Source organism: Cupressus sempervirens, chromosome 1 (assembly GCF_028749045.1).
Source record: "Cupressus sempervirens isolate cs-2001-9-10 chromosome 1, ASM2874904v1, whole genome shotgun sequence".
NCBI lineage: Eukaryota > Viridiplantae > Streptophyta > Pinopsida > Cupressales > Cupressaceae > Cupressus > Cupressus sempervirens.
The window spans coordinates 29,279,995-29,301,935 of record NC_143118.1 but is presented as its reverse complement, the minus strand read 5'-3'; positions in this window follow the sequence as shown (position 1 = coordinate 29,301,935).

Below are 21,941 nucleotides of genomic sequence, written 5' to 3'. Positions count from 1 at the left end.
TATAATGTCTCAATAATGATCCTATGATTATCACTCTGCTACTAGATAATAGATCACCTCTTTGCATGTATCCTTGATCCTCTCTGATTAGATGTATCTCTCATGTCCTCTAATTCCTTTCCTCTATTCTCCTCTAACTAATTCTGTAATTCACAACTTAATGATCACAACTCCTTTAGTCATTGTGAAATGCTCTATTTTTGCAAGCAAACTTCTCTCTTCACACATACAATGTTTTAGGGTTTACCTTCCTTAAGAAGATCTAGGTGACTTAGGGTTAGGTATAAATCAACGCTTGTAATTCATCCATCTAGCTACTCAATTCATCCCTTTAACTAATTGGTTTCATGTAGTGTATATGGATCATCAATTTAGATTCATTCTTATCATCTAGGATTACAAAACAATCCTTAAGTTAGTTTAAAAATGATTTACATAGATGTTTATGCCATTACAAACAACTATATCCAAAATTGTATAACTCGACACTTGAAGTCTCTGATGCTCAATATTCATTCTATCTTTAATGTTGTAACTCAACATTTGAATGACTCAACATACATTGATCACTCAACATTTGAATCACTCAATATCAACTATTTTCTCAGCACTTGAGTGACTTGGCACTAATTTTTTACTCAACACATACTGAGTATCTCACTTGGCATACACTATTTGACATCTTATGCTCAATATGCATTACTTGTTCGGCATGAACTAAGTTTTAACTTTGTAAATGACTTAAGTGTATTGTTACTCATATGTCAAAACCAATCTGAGGTTAACAATCTCCCCCTTTGACAAAAGTGGCAGAAATACTTGGTCATGCATGAATAACCTTAACTTATGAGCATAACTCAAATACTCTCTATCTTTACTCAGCATATATACAAAATTTCAAAACTTCAAAATTTTGTAAAACTTGTGACTTATCAGTCATACCTCAAAATTGCATAACTCCCCTTGAGTTGATTGTGCATTTTTGAATCTGAATCCAATAATCTTACTGAGTAAACGTGTTGAACTATTGTACTCTATTCTAACTCCCCCTTTGTTTGGTCTCCCCCAAAACATATTCATCCTCTCCTTTTTGGTCTCATTCTCTCGTTCTCTTCTCAAATTTATTCTCCCCCTTTTTGATGCTTATGTCATGGGTTGTACATGTATAGTGTGTTTGTCCAAGAATGCTTTATGGACTTGTAATATTATCTTTAATGTTGCATCCCAGTTATCACACACTACCTCCAAAGATTTTATTTGAATAGCTAACTCAATAGCAAGGTGAACTAAGCCTTCATGTGTAGAAAGACAAGGGTCATTCTTCATCACTATGTCTGCAAAGGCTATTTCCTTGTGAAATATCCCCATGTGAGGGGTTAACATGGATTAGATGTTGATTAATGTAGCCCTAATATTTGCATCTTGAGCTTGCAATGTTGCTAACTAACCTTTGACTGACAACAAATTTATGAAATGATTTTGACTTTGACAAGGAGATTGTTGTAGGATTGTACCTATTTTCTTCATATCTACCTCTAGATGGTCAATGTGTCTTGGCACTTCTTGTGTGAACAGAGCTGTATCACACAACTTGGTGTAAAGAGAGAAAATGTTCTCTAACACCTTCTTCACACTATCAATTTTGGTTGCTAGCTCAACTTGACTAAGTGCAATGGCACTTGATATTTTATCATTTACCTTTTCTTGAAATTTCTTCTTAGACCATTCAAGTAATTTGATATTTGAATCTAGGTCTTCATCATTAATCTTCAAAATATTTTACAATTTCTCAATGATAGGCTTGTCTTCTTTAGGTGTAGGTAGGTTGAATGCATCAAGAAACATATCTTTGATGTCATGTAATGCTTGTTTCTCCCTATGCTCCCTTCTAAGCAATTCTTGGTGTTTCTTTCTTGCTAGAGCATCCTTTAGTATGTACATTTCTTCTATGGTGATTGCTGCAAGATCAAACTTTGGTAGTTCAATCACCTCATCCAATTTGACATCACCATATGATGTAACCTCATCAACATTGGATGCACTAGGACTAGGCCTTGATGACTGCAGTGGTGTAGCTTCTACACTAGGAATAGGAGTAGCAGTACCTAGTAGTGTAAACAGTGTGTTTATTGCTAACTATTCCTTTGGCTTCATAGTCAAGACTAAATATTTAGTCCTATCCTTCTCATTTTCTTTTATCTCTATTTCAACTTGTGTTTGTGACGTAGGTGCAGGGCTAGCTTCCTAACATGTTTGGACTAGTGTCCCATCTTTCTCATCTGTTGAAACTATTTGCATTGAAACATTTTGCACCATTGTGTTCACATTTGATATCACTGACTCCTTCCCGTGTTACACTACAATAGGCATTGTAGGTTGAACCTTTTTAGATTGAGGGGGGTCTATGGATATTTCTTGGGTTTTCTTCTGTGTAGATTTCATTTCTTCCTTCTCAATCTCATCCACACTCACCAATACATGATGGCTGCATAGTTTTTCCTTGGTGGTGGAATCTATCAATATATTTTTCATGTCCTCCTCTATTAGGGGATTGATTTTTTGAGTGGTATTGTCAAAAACATACTTTATCTTGATTATTTTTTCTTGAGGATCTTCTTTTCCCACATGAGGTGGACTGGCACTTGGCATATGTACATCTAGTATATTATGCTCTTGTTGCTACTCTTCCTCAACTATTTCCCTTTTTTTCTTCTTTCATTGTGCCTTCCTCATGTCCTTCCCTTAAAGAGTCATCTTTTGTAATGTCAACTAATCTTTTCTCATCTTTGTCCTTACCTACTTCAATAGGTGTTTTCTCAATTGCCTTTGGTGTTGTCAAACCATATATTGATTTTCACAACTAGGTGGTCTTCTAGAAAACACCCTTAATATTGTTTTGTAAAATATTAAATGCTCTGTATTTTGGAGAAAATCTCCCCTTATATGTGTTAATGGCCTTTGACATTGTAGCCTTATCAAATTCTGGCATCACTCTTGCTAGAGTAGGCTCTCTGATTTGCATTTCTATAGTGAGACTATACTACCATTTTTTCTCAACTCTATCATATGGAATTTTGGGTAAAGAGTTAGCAATCTCAATTGGAGTTTGCTTGAATTTTTCCATCATGGCATATACAAATTCTTCTACTTTGTTCATTTCTATCTTTCCAAGTTTATCAAACTCAACATTTGTAAATTTTGATAAGTTAGCATTATTCTTGATATTTTCACCAAAGTTGTCCAAATTAGAAGAGGGATTGTGACTTACCAATTTGAATTGGTTGTTGTCATCTGATATTGTCCTATCCTCATCTAATTTAGCTGGATCAATGTACTTTCTCTTTTGCCTCTTCTCAAGTTCATCTTCCTTTGTGGTTGTACTAGCTCTCTTACCTTTAGGCTTCTTAGTTTCTTGAACCTTCTTAGCAATAGCTCTTATGCTAGCCCTAGCGATAGGAACTATAGGCTTTTATTGTGAAGGTTTCATAACTTTCTTTGGTTTGCTTGTTGTTGGCTTCCTGGATTTTCTCTTCTTCTTTTTAGTAGCCATAAGTGCTTCATTGGCTTCTTCTCCCTGAACACCTTCATTAAATTCTACTCTCTTTTCACATTGGTCCTCACCTTGACCCTGTGTAATAGCCAATGGTGCTTGGGTAGGTGTATCATCTTCATCATCTTCATCATCTTCATCCTCTTCATCTTCTTTTACCTCTTTGCCAAATTTTTCTTTGAGATTCTTCACAGTTTTTTTCTTCTTCCTTATTATAGAGGTTGCCTTCAAATCCATTTTTATTTTAGACTTTGCTACTTCATAGTTTCCAAATGCAATAGCCTTCTTATCTACTTCATCTACAAGCAAAGAAGTGATGGTTGCAGATGCCTCATCAACATTAATTTCATAAGGTAGAGGATTGAGCCATCTAACCCTTGGAAAAATAGCTTGTACATAAGTGAAATCAACAACAACTAGAAAAAAAAACATCATTGTAATGTTTCTCTACTAGTGACACTGGTATCCTCATTCTTTGCTTCATTAACTTATTAAAGTCTTTAAAGTAGCTAGTCATTATAGGCTCAAAATTCTCTCCAATTTTCTTAATGTATTCTCCTATTTGCACTACAATAGACCTATTGGTCTTCCAAGTAACTTTTCCAAAAGAAGGAAATGTGTTCTACAAATAGAAAAATATACAAACAAGTATTGAACCAAATTTACATTGTGCACTCTTTGTTTTCCTTATGGCTCCCAAGTTTTCTAATAAATACTAGAGTTGTAACTTAGCAAGGTCATAAGAATAATCCTTCTTTACTATCTTATAGCCTAAATCAATAGCTATACATGGTAAAATTTTCAATCTACTGGATTAAAAGAATTTATGTACTATAATTCTCACTGCAAATGCAATTAGGGGATCACTGGTTGTATCTATTATCATACTTCTCTTGTTCCATGCCACCCCTATATTCTTTTTAATTGCCTCTTTTGCATCACTTCTCATAGTCTTAGGTCTATCTAGGGTAGGATACCGTATTACCTCTCAACAATCCTCTTGGTGATTTTGATAGGGCCATCTTCTAACCATACAAAATTATCATGTATTTTTCTTAGAACTATCTTAATCTATTATGTCTTGAAAACATTAGGAAAATCTAGGGCACACATTAAAACTTTTCTCTCTATAACTTTGTTTTTGTCTTTCAATACTCCATTTTCACACAATTTTTCATAAAGGTCTCTAATTTCCATATCTTCTATGCTTCCTACCTTGCAAGCATAGCAACACCTTACATCTTGTATCATCAAGACTTGTGGTGGTATCATAGATAACACACTAGATGGGTCTTGTTTATATGCAATATTAGGAATTGCCATAAAATTTGGTTGAGTAATCTCATTATGAATTAACTACACATTCAAAAATTCTTTTCCCTTCTTAACCATAGCAACAAAAGAGCTAGATGCCATAACATCTACCTAGCATTTGTGGAAATTCAAACAACATAGCTCAACACACGATAAATACCTTTAAAAATCTCATGATTGGTGGAAAGTAGTGGTTGAATCTAGTCTATAAATTCTTGAGTTGATTTCTCCAATTTGCCTTATGCTCTTCATGCTCTCTTCAAGCTTGAATGTTTGCAAATGAGTCAAAACGTGACCATATAGCCCTTAAAACTTTACAATAAATGCTCAGTTCTTACATAGATGTAAACTCAACTCCAATAGCGATTTCAATTCACTAAGCTTCCATGAAATTCCTAGCATGCTCAACAACCACATCAAGCTTAGCCAACAATATCACCTTTGATAGCTCGACATCAACTAATTTTTCACTTGGTAGCTATAGTGAAAATTTTCATGCTCAACAACAACATGAAAATTGACAAAACTTATGTATTTCTTCCAAGTTCTAACCAATACTTTGCATCTTTCTTCATGCATATATGATCTTTTTAGAACTTGAATTCTTGGAACTAATATATAGTATATCATTTGAATATTAGTCCCACACATGCCTTTTGATTATCTATTTGGAAGTGGTGTGATCACCTAATCCATTGGATGAAGTGATCCCATTTGAATTGATGTACTACAATCTTCCTTTTTCTTCCATGTTTTGTTCATCTACACTTTACCTTTTTTGAATTCACTACTCAGTGCCTTTAACCTTGTTGGACAATGTTTGCTTCTGTGACCAGTCTTTAAGCAACCAAAACATGTAGTCTGACTTAACCATCTAATATAATCACTTCTGAAATGTGTTCTTATGCAATTCTTAGGAACATGTCCATGCTCTTGAGAATAGTGACAACTATACCTAGTATTATAATCCCAATTATAAGAGTTTCCATTGTGATTTACCTTTTTCTTCTTGTCTAATGACCATTTGGGTTTGGATCTACACTCATATTCTCTATGTCCATACTTCTGATAGTTATAGCAGTATCCTTCAAATCATTATGTGTTCATGGTCTTGGTTTTGCATTCATGTGTTTGATGTCCTTGCTTGTTGCACTTATTTTAGTGACCCATGAATTTCTACTTAGGATTTTGATTTGTAGTCTTGTTCCTACAAACATTAATTATATTTCCTAGATTTCCACAATTATGACAAGTAGGTTTGGATTTATTACCTTTGTTACTTCTTTATTCACCACTTTTAGATGATTCTCCTTCCTTGAGGTTGGTGTATCCTAATCCAGTAGTATCATCATTATATCTAGGAGATCTCATCAGCTTCTCAAAGTATTTGATGGCTTCATTTTATTTGTTGAAACTTTCAGCAAATTCTTTTCCCCTTCTTAGATCATTACTTAGTTATTCATTCTATAATTTTAGGGTTGTGATAAAAATGTCATTACCATTCAATTCATGATTGTCAATCATCACTTGATTCACTGTCTCAAGTTGCATGCTAGCAATCCTTTGTACTTCTGATGTCTTCTCTTCCAATATGTTGGTTAGTATCCTTTTTTCATCTTCAATCATGACTTTTTCTTCTTCAACTTTCTTTTTCTACTTGGTCATTTCACATAGAAATACTAATTGGACTTCTTGTTCTATCTTTAGATTTTTTACCTCTTCAGTTAGGGTTTCATTCTTTTCCATTAGATTTGTAACTGTTGCATCAAATTCACTTAAATTTCCTTTTGTAAATAGTCTAGTAGTGTCTATATCTTTGTAGTGTGTGTCATTCTCTTTAGTAGCTATCTCTTTCCTTCTCTTTAGTGAGCACTTTAGATCATCTCTTTCTTAATTCAATTGATATAGGGCAAGTTGTATTTCAATCTTTCGATTCTCAATCATCTTTCCCAACTTGTAGACTTCCATCTTCAAGATCTTTCTTCAAAGCTGCAAAGCTTTCCTTTCTAGAGAACAAGGCTCTAATACCAATTGTTGGAAATACAATAGGAAAAGTAAATTCTAGGGGTGGGGGGGTGAATCAACACTTCAAAACTTTAATCATAGAATAATTCACCTCACATCCATCTCATAATTGTGCATTGAAACTAAAATACCAAATTAAGCATATACATCCATAGCATGAAAGAAAATAAAAATTCACACATATGACACAAGATATGATTACCCAAAAACCCTCCAATGAGAAGGTAAAACTGGGGTGGGGATGACACTGAAAAATCTTCACTACTGCAATTGTAAAGTGTATCCAATGAAGGTTAAAATGTTTGATCATGAACCATGATCTACCCTATGAAAGGTCTACCCTATTAAAGGCTTACAAGATTGTTAGATCTTACCCTGTTACAAGATTTCAACACCTTGTAAGAAGTGTGCTTGGTTAAAGGACTTAAACTTACAATGAAGTAAGAAAATTGTTAAAGGATTTACAACAGCTTGTTAAGACTACCTTATTAAGAAATTTAATTGATTCATCTATTAGAATGTCTCAACAATAAATCTATGATTAGCACTCTGTTGCTAGATAACATATCACCTCTTTACATGTATCCTTCATCTCTTTGATTAGATGTATCTCTTTTGTCCTCTAATTCCTTTCCTTATTCTCCTCTAACTAATTCTATAATTCACAACTTAAGATCACAACTCCCTTAGTCACAATGAAATGCTATATTTTCACATGAAAATTTCTCTCTTCGCACATACAATGTTTTAGGATTTACCTTCCTTAAGAAGATCTATGTGACTTAGGGTTAGGTATGAATCAACACTTGTAACTCATCCACCTAACCACTCAATTCATCCCTTTAATTGATTGGTTGCATGTACTACATAGCGATCATCAATTTAGATTCATTCTTCTCATCTAGGATTGTAATACAATCCTTAAGTTAGCCAGAAAATGGTTTACATAGATGTTTGTGCCATTACAAACAACTATATCCAAAACTATATAACTCAGCACTTGAAGTCTCTGTTGTTCAACATCCATTGTATCTTCAATGTTGTAACTCGACATCTGAATGACTTGATATCCATTGATCACTCAGTATTTGAATTACTCGACATCAACTATTTTCTTGACACTTGAGTGACTTGGTACATACTAAATATCTCACTCGATATACACTATTTGACATCTTATGCTTGACATGCATTACTTGTTCAGCATGAACTAAGTTCTAACTTTGTAAGTGACTTCAGTGTATTGCCACTCATATGTCAAAACCAATCTAAGATTAACAATTTTCTCTTTTCTATTTGATAGATCTATCAACAAGATACCATTTTTGCAAAACTTTGAGATTCCAAAATTTGGAAAATACATAGGAGAAATGTGTCCCATCGCACATCTCAAATATTTTTTTGTCTTATGTCAAGAAGTTTCCTATAGTGAGGATTAACTTAAGAGGTTCTTCACAAGAAGTCTTGGAGGCCCTGCACTTGAATGGCTAATGAACTTACCCAAAGGATCCATCACCTCTTTCAATGACTTGACAGGAAAATTTGTAGCCCAATACTCATACAATATTGAACATCATGCATCCTTGAGTGATTTGTGCAACACAAAACAAAGAACTAGTGAAATATTTTCTCACTTTCTACAATGATGGTAGCACCTTGCAAACTGCATGCCTTACAAAATTGAAGATTCACACCTTGTAGACATATTCATCAAAAATTTCATTCCCAATATGTCTTTCCAAATGAATATGGATAGTCCTAAAGACTTTTCAACATTATTCAAGAAAGGATGGAACATCGAAAATGGACTCTTAGAAAAAGGTGCCATTAAACATTATAGCTCTTCATCATCAACTAGTGAAATGAACCACAATGGAAAACCAAAATTTTGGTCCAAAAACAAAGGTGTTACCCACAATGGTGTCACTGATGTCAAGAGTGTGCAAGATCTTCAAGGTGGAAATAATAAAAACAACAATAGTCGTCATCAAAGCAACAACAATTCAAATCATGACACTCAAAATCAAAACAACAATCAGAACAACCAACAACCTCGCAATCAAACACAATTTTTTCCTTGTAACAACAACAATACCAATAAAAACTACTATTGTGACTATGACTAAAATAGAAAGTTCACTAACTTTCATGAACCCTTAGATTGCATATTCCAAAAACTAGTGGATCACAATTTGATGGTTTTTCCCAACACATGATCTTTTGATGAAAATCAACCCAAATCCATATAGTATAGAGATAATGAATACTGCAATTACCACTACATCAAAGGACATGACTCTAAAAAGTTTATCAAGCTCAAAATCTTCATCCAAAACCTTGTCAATGATGGAGGTTGAAGGAGAACCACCCTCTAAAATTCCTAAATTGAAGATCTTTCAAAAGTTTTTCTTTGACTACAACAATGACAACAACAATGGAAACAACAATAAAAACAATATCAATTGAGCTTCCACATCTAACACACTGCATTATGACTATTCTACTAACCACATATTAGACTTTAACTCCTTGTGTGGAAAAATAGAAACAAATGATATATGTGGCTTTAAATCCATGTGTGGACGCATTGAAGAAGTAGACACCCATGTAAACACTATTGTACTACAAACAGTTGATTGTAGTTCAACCAATCAGTAGGGAAGAATTAATTTGCAAGCTTCCACTCCCAATCCCACTAATCCATAGTTCCACATGTGCATGTTACGCCATCCACTTCACAAATACTTGCTTCTCACTATGATGTCCTCTCTTAGTTAGGAAAGACTACTGCACAAATATACATTCTAGAGCTTCTCATCACATCACCTATCCATAAAGAAATACATGAGACTTCTCTTTTAGAGTCTCATATCCCTAAAAACATCAATGCATTTCAATTCACTACCATGACCAAAAATCTTGCCACACAACAATACCTTGTGTTCACATGCAAAGATTTCTAAGGTCTTGATCACCACCATAACTCATTGCTCCACATTGAAGTCCTTATACAATGACACAAAATTAAAAAAAGTCCTTATAGATAATGGATCTGGTATAAATCTATGTACATTGAAGATGATCCACTTCTTGGGGCTTGTAGAAGACCTTCTAAACAACAAAAAAAGGATAACCATTGAAGCATATGATGAAAGAGAAAGATAATCCAAAGGGGTTATCAATCTACCACTACAAGTTGGACCAATCATAATCAACACTAAATGTCACATCCTAGATTTGGACTTACCATATAGCATCTTGCTTAGTCAACCTTGGATACATACACTGAAAGTAGTTCCATCTGCTTATCATTAGTGCTTAAAATTTCCCCACCAGGGAAGCGAGGTCATGATTCTAGGGGATCCTTTGACTTTTTCTTATTGTAAGAGATTGGAAGGTGCCCCAATGAATTTTTGTCCAATTAGTGAGTTTGCTAAGGTTACCTTTTCTAATCAAGGAATAGGAGAGTTTGAGAATGTATTGTGCATTGGACAGCTACCACTCTCCCCCTAATCCTTTAGTAAACCTTCCCAAATACCCCCTCTACAAATAAGGATACTATGCATGTTAATAAAACAACCTTTGAACATTAGGGTTCCCTTAGTGATGAACACATGCAGTCTAATATCTTAGATTGCTATATCATGACAGTAAAGATGATCCTATGGAATTTCCCAAAGATAAGTATTTTAAGGCTCCTCCCATCATTAAAAACATGGAGTATCATGGCATGAGCCATGGACCTAAAGAAGATAGAATTAGAAAACCCCTTAAGGATACTAGCTATCCTAAAGGATGAGGTTTGGGCTCCATTAAACCTAAGGTGTCCTTTGTTGACAACTATTGTATGGTTGAACCTAATTACGAGACTGAAGAGCTAGAATTCTTTGAAGTACCTTTCCAATACATTGAGGATGACCTAGATAACCATGTCTATGCCATTACCATAGTCAACCTCTTATTAACCGATTTACCCCTCACTAACCCTAACATAATAGACTGAGACCTTCAAGGCACAGTGTCAACTCTTGATATTTGTAACTTTGATGAAGCAGTGATGGCACTCTTTGGCCTTAAGAGTCTCCAAGATTACAAGCAAGAGATCCAATACAATTAGGAAACCTACTTTGGTAGCCAAGTCAATTCTCTTAGTTGTAAAAGTGAAAAAGAAAACAAAAATAAAATAGTAGAAAAACCACCGTCTAGTGAAAACTCTTTTGGAGCACTCTTGGATGAAGAAAAAGATAAAATAAAGGATGCATCTCCTAGTGAAAACCTCCTAGAGGCACCAAAAGAGGGAGAGGTTGACTTTGTTAGAAACAATAGTCCACCAAGATAACTAGGAGGGGGGGTGAATTAGTTATCCAACAATTAAAAAATTTATCTTCCTTAAATAAACTTAACCATTCAACCAAAGTAAACAACAACCATACAAAGATGCACATAGATAATTACACCATATGTTAACTAGGGAAACCCTTGATCAAAGAGAAAACCCTGGTGGGAATGATGCCCACAAGATGATGTACTAATATAAATATTCCTTGTTAGAGGATGAAACCTATTAGGAGTCTACTACAACATTTAGTACATATGAGTCCCTATTAGGAGACTTTGAATCTTTGTTAGGAGTTGTGCCAACTATGTTAGGAGTTGTAGTATAATGTATGCAAGAAGAGCCCACTTCCCAAACATGTAATTTCAATTATAAGAAGAGTTCACTCCCAAACAAGTAATTTACTATTATGTTCCTATTTCCTCTATTTTTTCAATCGAACCAATCACTATCAGAACTTGTAGACCAAGTCAAAAACTTTAGATCGAAATATCAAACCTCAAATCACATAGTAGAACCTTGGTAATGAAGGTTCCTTTACTTCCACTCTACTCTGCTCAACTTTGCATTTTTCTCTTGTGCTACTTACAAATTACTTTACCATGTCATAATTGATAAAGGAAAATGTCCTTCCTTTATACTGAGTCCATAATTTCCTGAGTCAGTTGTTAGACCTTCTCAATTAATTATTATAGGACCACATTAAGAACATGTTACACTTAGTGATAACATTAATCTTCTATCTTGAAACTTGAATAACTTTCCATACATGCAATATTATGATGAGAAAACTTAGCCACATCATCCCCAATGTGTCTTCTTCATATCATCAACCTTGATTCTTAGAATAAAAATTATGCTAAGCGATATAACAATATTACCAGAACATGCCTCTGTAAACTCTATCTCAAAAAAAACATCACCAAAACTTACATAACTTCTTCTAGACTTAACATTTCTTCATCCAACATTAATTGCATATACTATATACTCAGAAATATCTCTCATAGGCTTAGATAGTGATAATACTCAACTAGTTGTTCATACCAACTTGATCTTTCTGTTGTTCTTTTGTCAAATACCACAGAAAACTGCTATGTTGACATCAATGACAAAAATAGTCATGAATGTAACATATCATCATAATAACATATTTTTAATGCTCCTCCATAGGAATATCATCATCATTCATGCTTCCAACAATCTCCCCCGTTGGCATTGATGGAAACATAGATGAAAAACATCTAGTTCCAAGAATACCAACAAAACTGTTAATCTTTCTTTTCAAATCCTCTTCATCAATTATTCTACCCATTGATACACCTTAATGTGCTTTACGTCAAACTTTCATTCCATGTTGTACTTCTTTCAAACATTTTGTACTTGTTCTTTCTTTTCTTTTCTTTTCTCCATGAAGTTCTTCCTCATGATCTTCTCCCCCGTGATATTTTTCCTCGTGATGTTTTTCATGTAGTACTTCTCCCCCATTAACATCAATGTCAAAGGTTTTAGCAACCATCAAAATTTGCAACAACTAATTCTTACTAAGCTCAAGTGTCCAATGAGACTATTCAAAACAACATCCAACAAGAGTTCTAGATAACTCTATCCATCATAGATACTCCCCCATACAAGAAGCATCAATATTCAATCTAGACAACAATAGTGCTCTATCACACTAGAATGAAGCACTCTTGCATCTTCTACTCATTTGTAGGAAGGGGCATAACCCCTAGCATACCTCACAAATACTCAAAATTCTCTTTGGGAAGAGGCTTAGTGAGTATATCTATAATATGCTCTTTAGTGCTCACATACTCCAATCTAATTTCCTTATCCACAACTTTCTCTCTCAACATGTGATACATGATAGAAACATGTTTGTCTTAGAATGCAACACTAGTAGATTCTTAGACATATTTATTGTGCTTGTGTCATTATAGTGTATGACAACAAGTTCACAAAATTCTATCCTTGTATCCTTTAGCACCTGCTTCATCCAAATAACTTGATTGCAATTGTTTACTGCTGCAACATATTCTGCTTCTACTATACTTTGTGATGTACAATCCTACTTTTTGCTTAGCCAAGAAATTAATCTTTCTCCAAGAAAGAAGGCTCCACCACTGGTGCTTTTTCTATCATCCATACTGCTTGTGCAATCAACATCAGTATAGGCACATAAAGTGAAATCATTAGATCTATCATACCACAATCCAAACTTAAATGTTCTTTTCAGATATCTAAATATCCTTTTGACTGATACATAATGTGCTTCTTTGGGATCATCTTGAAATCTTGCAATAATTCTAAATGCATTTGTTATATCTAGCCTTGTATGAGTTAGACATTACAATCCTCTAATCATAGATCTGTACTTCTTCTACTCAATAGTAGGTATCTCATCCTTTGTAGATAACTTGTGTCTATTTACCATAGGTGTTCCAATGGGTTTACATTATTTCAAATCAGACCTTTTCAGTAAATCTTTCAAATACTTAGTTTGAGAGATAAAGATTCCTTCTTTATCTTGCACAATTTGTAATCCTAAAAAATATTTCATCTCTCCTATCACGCTCATTAAAATTCTTTCTTCATTTCTTCTGCAAACTTATCACTTTCATCATCGTTTCCTCCAAATATGATATCATCAACAAATATTACCAAAATCATCAATCCATCATCAATTTGTTTCCAATAGATATTACTATATGCCATACCTTTGCTATATCCAAGCTTTGTCAAATGTTTGTCCAACCTTGCATACCAAGTTCTGGATGCTTGCTTTAAGCCATACAATGCTCTCTTTAATCAGCATACTATGTCTATGTCATCTATCAAAGAAAAACCTTTAGGTTTTTCTATGTACACTTCTTCTTCAAGTTATCCATTTAGAAATGTTGACTTGACATCCATCTCATATACTTTGAATTTCCTATGTGTTGCATATGCTAAGAATAATCTTACTACTTTTATTCTAGCCACAAGAGCATATGTCTCATCATAGTCTACTCTTTCTTTTTGTGAGTAGCCTTTTCATACTAGTGTTGCTTTATTGCTTACAACTTCTCCTTGCTCATTCATTTTGTTTTTGAATACCCATTTAGTTCCTATCACATTCTTTTCTGTTGGTGTTGGAACCAATTCCCATGTCTCATTCTTTACTATCTGATCTAATTCTTCTTCCATAGCTTATTTCCAATAATCATCTTTACATGCTTCATCTGCATTCTTAGGTTCAACTTGAGATATCAAACATAGTTCTTCATTGACTGTGCTTCTTGTCATCACACCTTTATATCTTCTTTTGATGATTTTTTTGGGTGGATGATTCTTTGTCATATTCTTACCTATAGTAGGAGTTGCTATACTCTTAGCTCTACTAAAGGTTTTGATCTTTGTTCCTACCTTGGTTCTCCTTCATTCTTCAAATCATTGTTAGTCTGAAAGAATACTTCAACATTCCTTGGTTTAGTTACAACATTCTCATCATTTAAATTGTAATCAACTATCCTTTCTTGTCTCTTAAATTTCTCATCAATTCTCACATTAGTATTTTCCATAATGGTCTTAGTTCTCAAATTATAACATCTATAAGCCTTTCATTTTAATTAATAACCAAGAAACACACCTTCATCACTTCTAGCATCAAACTTACCAATATCATCATCTCTTTTGATATAACATTTACTACCAAAAATTCTGAGATACTTAACTATAGGTGAGTGACCAAACCATAATTCATAAGGGATCTTGTTTGTATCTTTTCTAACTTGCACTCTATTCATAGTGTAGACTGATGTATTCATAGCTTCTCTCCAAAACATCTTGGATATATCATTCTCAGCTAACATAGCTCTTACTTCTTATATTACTAATATGTTTCTTCTTTCTACTATACCATTTTGTTCAGGGGTTCTTGGAGCTGATAACTGTCTTTTGATTCCATTAGCTTCACAAAAGATGTTAAACTCATTTAAAGTAACTTATCCTCCTCTATCTAATCTTAAACACTTAATCTTCATGCTTGATTCATTCTCAACTCTATTCTTGTATATCTTGAACTTATCAAATGCCTCAAATTTCTCTTTAACAAGTGCAACCCACATCATTCTAGAAAAATCATCAACAAAAATCATGAAATATCTTTCACCATAGAATCTTTTAGTCTTCATAGGACCACTAAGATTTGTATGTAAAATCTCTAATTTTGTTGTAGTTTTAAACTTCTTGCTAGGAAAAGTTTTGTTATGTTTTGCCACTACACACTCCTTGCAAATTGTGTTAGTAGGCTTTACAATCCTAGAAAAATCTCTAACTTCAAACATACTACTAGTTTTCACAATATTGTCAAAGTTTATATGATAAAATCTCTAATGCCATAATTAGTTGTCATCTACATTTGCAACGAAACATGTCATTTCAATAGGATTCAACTGAAATTCATTACCTCTAGATCTAGCTCCTCTACCAATTACCTTTCCATCTTTGTCTCTGATCATGCATGTCTTCTCTATGAACTACAACTGATAACCTTTGTCCACTAGTTTTCCAACACTCAAAATATTTTGATTCAAACCATCAACAAAGTATACATCCTCAGTGTTAGTCTTACCATCAAGAGTTATAGATCCAATACCTTTAACTTGGCATGTTGCATTATTTCCAACTTTGACAATGTCCCCATCATGGCTTTTAAAATTAACAAACTTGTTCATATCACCAGTCATATGATGTGAACAACCACTGTTGATTATTTGATCAGAGTTCTTTTCAACCTATGATACCAAAGCCATTTTCTCTGGACTTTCTTCTTTAATAGCTACAAATCCAATTTTATCATCACTATCACTTATTGTTTGTTCATCAAAATCATCTTCTTCATTAGCATACAAATATTCTTTATCTCTTTTAGGTTTGAAATTACCTCTATACTTTTTCTCTCTTTTAGGACACTTGGATGCATAATGACCATATTCATTACATTTCCAACATTTAAATATTTTCTTACCATCTTTTTTTCTTCTTACAAGAAGGGCTATTCCTCTTCAATTTTTCTATCTTCATCATCTTTTCTAGTGCTATCAAAATCTCCTCTAGCACTTGTACTCCTTGATAAACTAGGTCAAATATTCAAGGCACTGAAATTTGTTTTAGCTTTAGTCAATTCTTTAGACTGTCTAAGCTCATTCTCAACTACTTCAAGTCTTCCAAGCAATGTTTCCTTGATGAAATCTTTGGTACAAGAGATCAACAACTATATCATTTTAACTATTGGCTTAAAATGTGGTGTTAAGCTCTTTAATCTCTTCCATATAACCTCATCATCTCGTTTGGTTCCTCCTTGAGATCTAATACCTGTAGTAATTTTTGATATTCTGCCTACAAATGTTCTTATAGATTCATCTTCCATCATCTTAATATCTTGAAATGCACAAATCCAACTTTGTAACCTTAATTTATTCGAATGTTCATCACCTTCAAAACTATTTTCCAAAGTTTTCCAAATCATATGAGAAGTAACAAGTGACTTTACTTGATTGTGCTCAATTTCAGGAAGTGCACAAAATAGTGCTCTAGGTCTCATGTCACACATGAAAAGATCTCTTTCATCCTCAGTGCAATTTTCCAAATCTTTTTTAGTAATGATCGTCTTCTCAGATTTTGTCAAGATTCAATATCTCAAACCCATACACAGTAGATGTGTCTTCATCTTTTTCTTCCAATTGTCATAATTTATTCCATTGAACTTCAAACTATCTTTCCTGAACATGTTCACCATGGATCTCCCAAAGTTGTTAAACTTTGTCTTCAAGGACCTAATGCTCTGATACCAATTGTTAGAAATAATAATCCACCAAGATAACGTTGGGTGGGGGGTGAATCAGTTATCCAAAAATTAAAACATTTATCTTCCTTGAATAAACTTAACCATTCAACCAAAGTAAACAACAACCATACAAAGATGCACATAGACAATTACACCATATATGTTAACTAGGGAAACCCTTGATCAAAGGGAAAACCTCAGTGGAATGATGCCCACAAGATGATGTACTAATATAAATATTCTTTGTTAGAGAATGGACTGTGTTAGGAGTCTATTACAAAATTTAGTACATATGAGTCCCTCCTAGGAGACTTTAAATCTCTGTTAGGAGATTCCAACCCTATTAGGAATTGTGCCATCCCTGTTAGGAGTTGTAGTATAATGTATAAAAGAAGAGCCCACTACCCGAACATGCAATTTCAATTACAAGAAGAGCTCACTACCCAAACAAGTAATTTACTCTTATGTTCCTCTTTCCTCTATTCTATCAACCAAAATAATCACTATCAAACCTTGTAGACTAGGTCATGAACCTCAAATCCAAATATCAAACCTCAAATTGCATAATAGAACCTCGGTAATGAAGTTTCCTTTATTTCCACTCTACTTTGCTCAACTTCACATTTTTCTTCTGTGTTGCTTACAAATTGCTTCACCATTTTATAATTGATAAAGGAAAATGTCCTTCCTTTATGTTGAGTCTATAAAAAAATTCCCTCAGTTGGTTGTTAGACCTTCTCAATTAATTATTATAGGACCATATTAAGAACATGTTACACTTAGCGATAACATTAATATTTCATCTTGCAACTTGAATAACTTTCTCTACACAAAATATTATGATGTGCAAACTTAGCCACATCATCACCAACATGTCTTCTTTATATCCTCAACCTCAATTCTTAGAATTACAATTGTGCTAAGAAATATAACAAGTTTACCAGAATATGCCTCTGTAAACTCTATCTCAGAACATACATCACCAAAACTTACATAACTTCTTCCAGACTTAACATTTCTTCATGTGACATTAACTACATATACTAGATACTCAAACATATCTCCCATAACCTCAAATAGTAATAATACTTAACTAGTCATCCATACCAACTTGATCTTTCCATTATTCTTCTGTCAAATACCACAAAAAACTACTATGTTGACAATCAATGACAAACATGGTCATGAATGTAACATATCATCATAGTAACATATTTGCAATACTCCCCCATAGGAATATCATCAGAATTCATGCTTCCAATAGACTTTCCATTTAGAATTCTACTACCAAAAAAGTCATCTATATTGAATGAAGACACAATTCTAGTTAACTTGGGTACAATAGATAATCCACAAATCACCTACATTGTTGCTACCCTAAGTGTAGAAGAACAAGAAGTGATGACTCGGTTCCTATAGAAAGGAAAAATCAATTTCACATGGATATACAAAGACATGCCTAGCTGTGACATCCTAAGGTAGCACTCTTGGTAAAAGCAAAATTGTAGAAAATGTTAGAAGAAAAGTTCATTCGACCTATTGATTATCCTGAGTGGGTTTCCAACATTGGTCCTGTAGGAAAAACCTTTGGGGGCATCCACATATGTTCAGATTTTTGAGACTTGAATCTCGCATGTCCTAAGGATAATTTTCCACTACCCAACATAGACATCATAGTGGATTTGACTATTGAACATGAAATGTTATCTCTAACGGATGGTTTCTCCAATAACAATTAGATTAGAATTGTAGAGGAAGACCAACACAAAATGACATTTACTACCCCATGGGGAACTTTCTGTTACCAAGTCATGCCTTTTGGCTTAAAGAATATCAATGCCATCTATCAATGACCACAATCTTCCATTATCTTCTACATGTAATAATGGAAGACTATGTTGATGACATCCTAGGAAAATCTAAGACACATGACTCCCTCATTGTTGTTCTTACCACCATATTTGAAAGGTTGGAGAAATATAAAGTTTTCCTTAACCCCAAGAAGTGTGTTTTTGGGGTCCAATCTAGAAAGTTGTTATATTACACCATGTCAAGAAGAGGTATTGAGGTAGACCTTGCCAAAGTAAAAGCCATCATGGAAATGTCTCCACCTACTACATTGAAACAATTCAATAGCTTTCAATGGCGGTTACAGTCCATCAGATGTTTTGTGTCCCAGTTAGCAGATAAAGTCCATCCACTACAACACTTGCTTTCAAAAGACACCAAGTTTTAATGGGATTAGATACTATGTCAATATAGACATTACATCCTATTTTCTGGTGTCTCTACTTAACATCACAGAAGAAAGAGTCAACATTTTTCTACTCCTAAGAAAGACTTTTAAAGAAAAATACCTAGGCGATGACATTGACATTGTTGCTTATGCATTATTAGGGGTGGGGATCCCTTGGGTGGGTGAAATCTACAAGCTTCTATAACTTGGCCAGAATGTGGCCCTGTAACCATTTCTATTGGGCCTAACTGCTAGGCAGTTGAAGCATCATAAGAAATGGGCACAAATTGGCTTGTATTTTCTACAAAACTAGTATAATCTAGATGAAGTGGCACAAGACAACCTGTAGCTACAAGAATTTATAACCTTAGTTGGGTCTCATGCTTTCAACAATGACTCAACAATGACAAGTATAGTATTACTAGGGTTTTCCCTTGTAGTATGGTTTCACTTTCTATATTATTTAATCAAATTATAATCATTGTACATGTGTCTTCCTTAGATTGTAATTTTCAAGGAATATCAATGAATTTTTTGGAGTTCCATATAAAATTGTATCTTATTGTTATGCTCACTTATGCAATATTATGGCATTTTTGAAATTTTCTATTAAAGTATTAAGAAATAAAATATAACATTTAACATTGAATTAAAATTAAAATATTGAGGTCTAACATTTAACAATTATTTTAATTAATAAATGACTTACTTCAGTGTTCGGTTTCAGCAGTACAAAATAATAGAATATGTGGAACATAATCAATAGTTGTTTTTACAATCAAATTTAATTCTCCATTGGATGGGCTTATTTCACAACCAAATTTAAAGTATCATTACAAAACTATTTTATTTTTAAAATTAGAAATATTCTAATATATTTAAGAACTATGTTAGTAATATTATAAAGGTAATGTCTCAACTACCATTGGATGAACAAAGATCAATGACTCTGGTAGTTTTTAAGGCCAAATTCGGAAACAACTGACTAGCTTTTCCAAATGCCCCAAAAAAAAGACACATACAAACATGTATCACGTGCAAAATCACTATGCTCATAGTAGCACCATTTTTTCAACGTAGATCAATGACCAGAGATGATTTTTGGGAAAATCTAGGGAATGCTCAACCATTTTTATAAATGCATCCAGAAAAAAGACACATGTCAACTCTAGTCTCTAATAACTAATAAATATGCTATTTAAAAATTTATTCTATGAATGCCCAATTATTCATATTTTAAAGACTTTTAAATTTTAATTAAAACTTTAAGTATGCTATATAAATTAGAGTAATTTTACTATATTGTATTAGGTACTTAATTTTTTTAATCATCATCAAAAGTATAAAATAAGATAATTATTTTTGTTCTTAATTACTTTTGGATTAGATTGTGTTGGGATTTTTTACCATCAATGTTTCGAATCACACTATGTGATTCATTATTAGGATGAGAAAGCAAGAGCTGCAAAAAATACAGTAAGTTGCAAATTGGGATTGACTCTAAAGTTTGTGTGCTTCCTCCCTCCATGTAGTCCCTTATATCTTTAGAGTCAGTCCCAATCTACAACTTACTATTTTTTTGCAGCTCTTGCTCTCTCATCCTGATGATGAATCATGTAGTGTGATTCGAAACATTGATGGTAAAAAATCCCAACACAATCTAATCCAGAAGCAATTAAGAAAAAATTTTAATGGATTGTGGAAATCTAATCTCTTAGATAATTTTTTTTTTAATGTAAATGGTTTAGTTTGAAATTCAATGCACAGATACATAAATTCTTCTTTCTATTTAATTTTTTATGAATATCTTCCTATTCAATCACAAAATAATTTTAAAAACATAACACAAATAAGTCAAATTGTTTCTCAAAATAAAACATAAAATATATTTATTCAATTTATTTTTAATTAGTAATTTTTATCTTTAACAAGTGTTAATACAATGTTATTATTATTCTAATATAATAATAATTAATATAATAATTATAATTTAATATTATGGTACAAGTGCTAATATAATAAAGGGGATGTTTCGACTACCATTGGATGAACAAGGATCAATGACTCGAGATGTATTTCAGGTTGATTTGGGCAACACTCAACTCATTTTCCCAAATCATCCCGGAGAGAAGACATGTAGCATACATGTAGTACTGATGACTATTCACTATTCATTTTGAAGTGGATGGTGGAATCGTGGTAAATATCATAGTGACACATGTGACTTAGTGATAGGGCATCATTTACATTGTACAAAAAAAGAAACAAGATGACCATTATTCGATCAACTTAGATCAGTGGATCTAAATGAATTTTAGATAGTCAACTTGTATTCCTATATTCTCCAAAAAGAGGACATGTGGCATACTTGATGTAACATCTATTAAGGCATCAACATCCTTTACACACCATTTGATCAACAAAGATCGAATGAACCTAGTCATATTTTGGGCTAATTTTGGCAAGAGCAGTCTTGTTTTCTCAATTTTTGTGGAAAGAAGACACATTCCAGACACTTATCAGGTGAGAAAGAAGACACATGGAATTGATGTAGACCATGGTGTGGTGATAAGAAATGTAAATATTGATGGTCCAATGGTGTGGTGATAAGAAGTGAAGTCACTGACTCTTTAGAAATTACTAATAATTA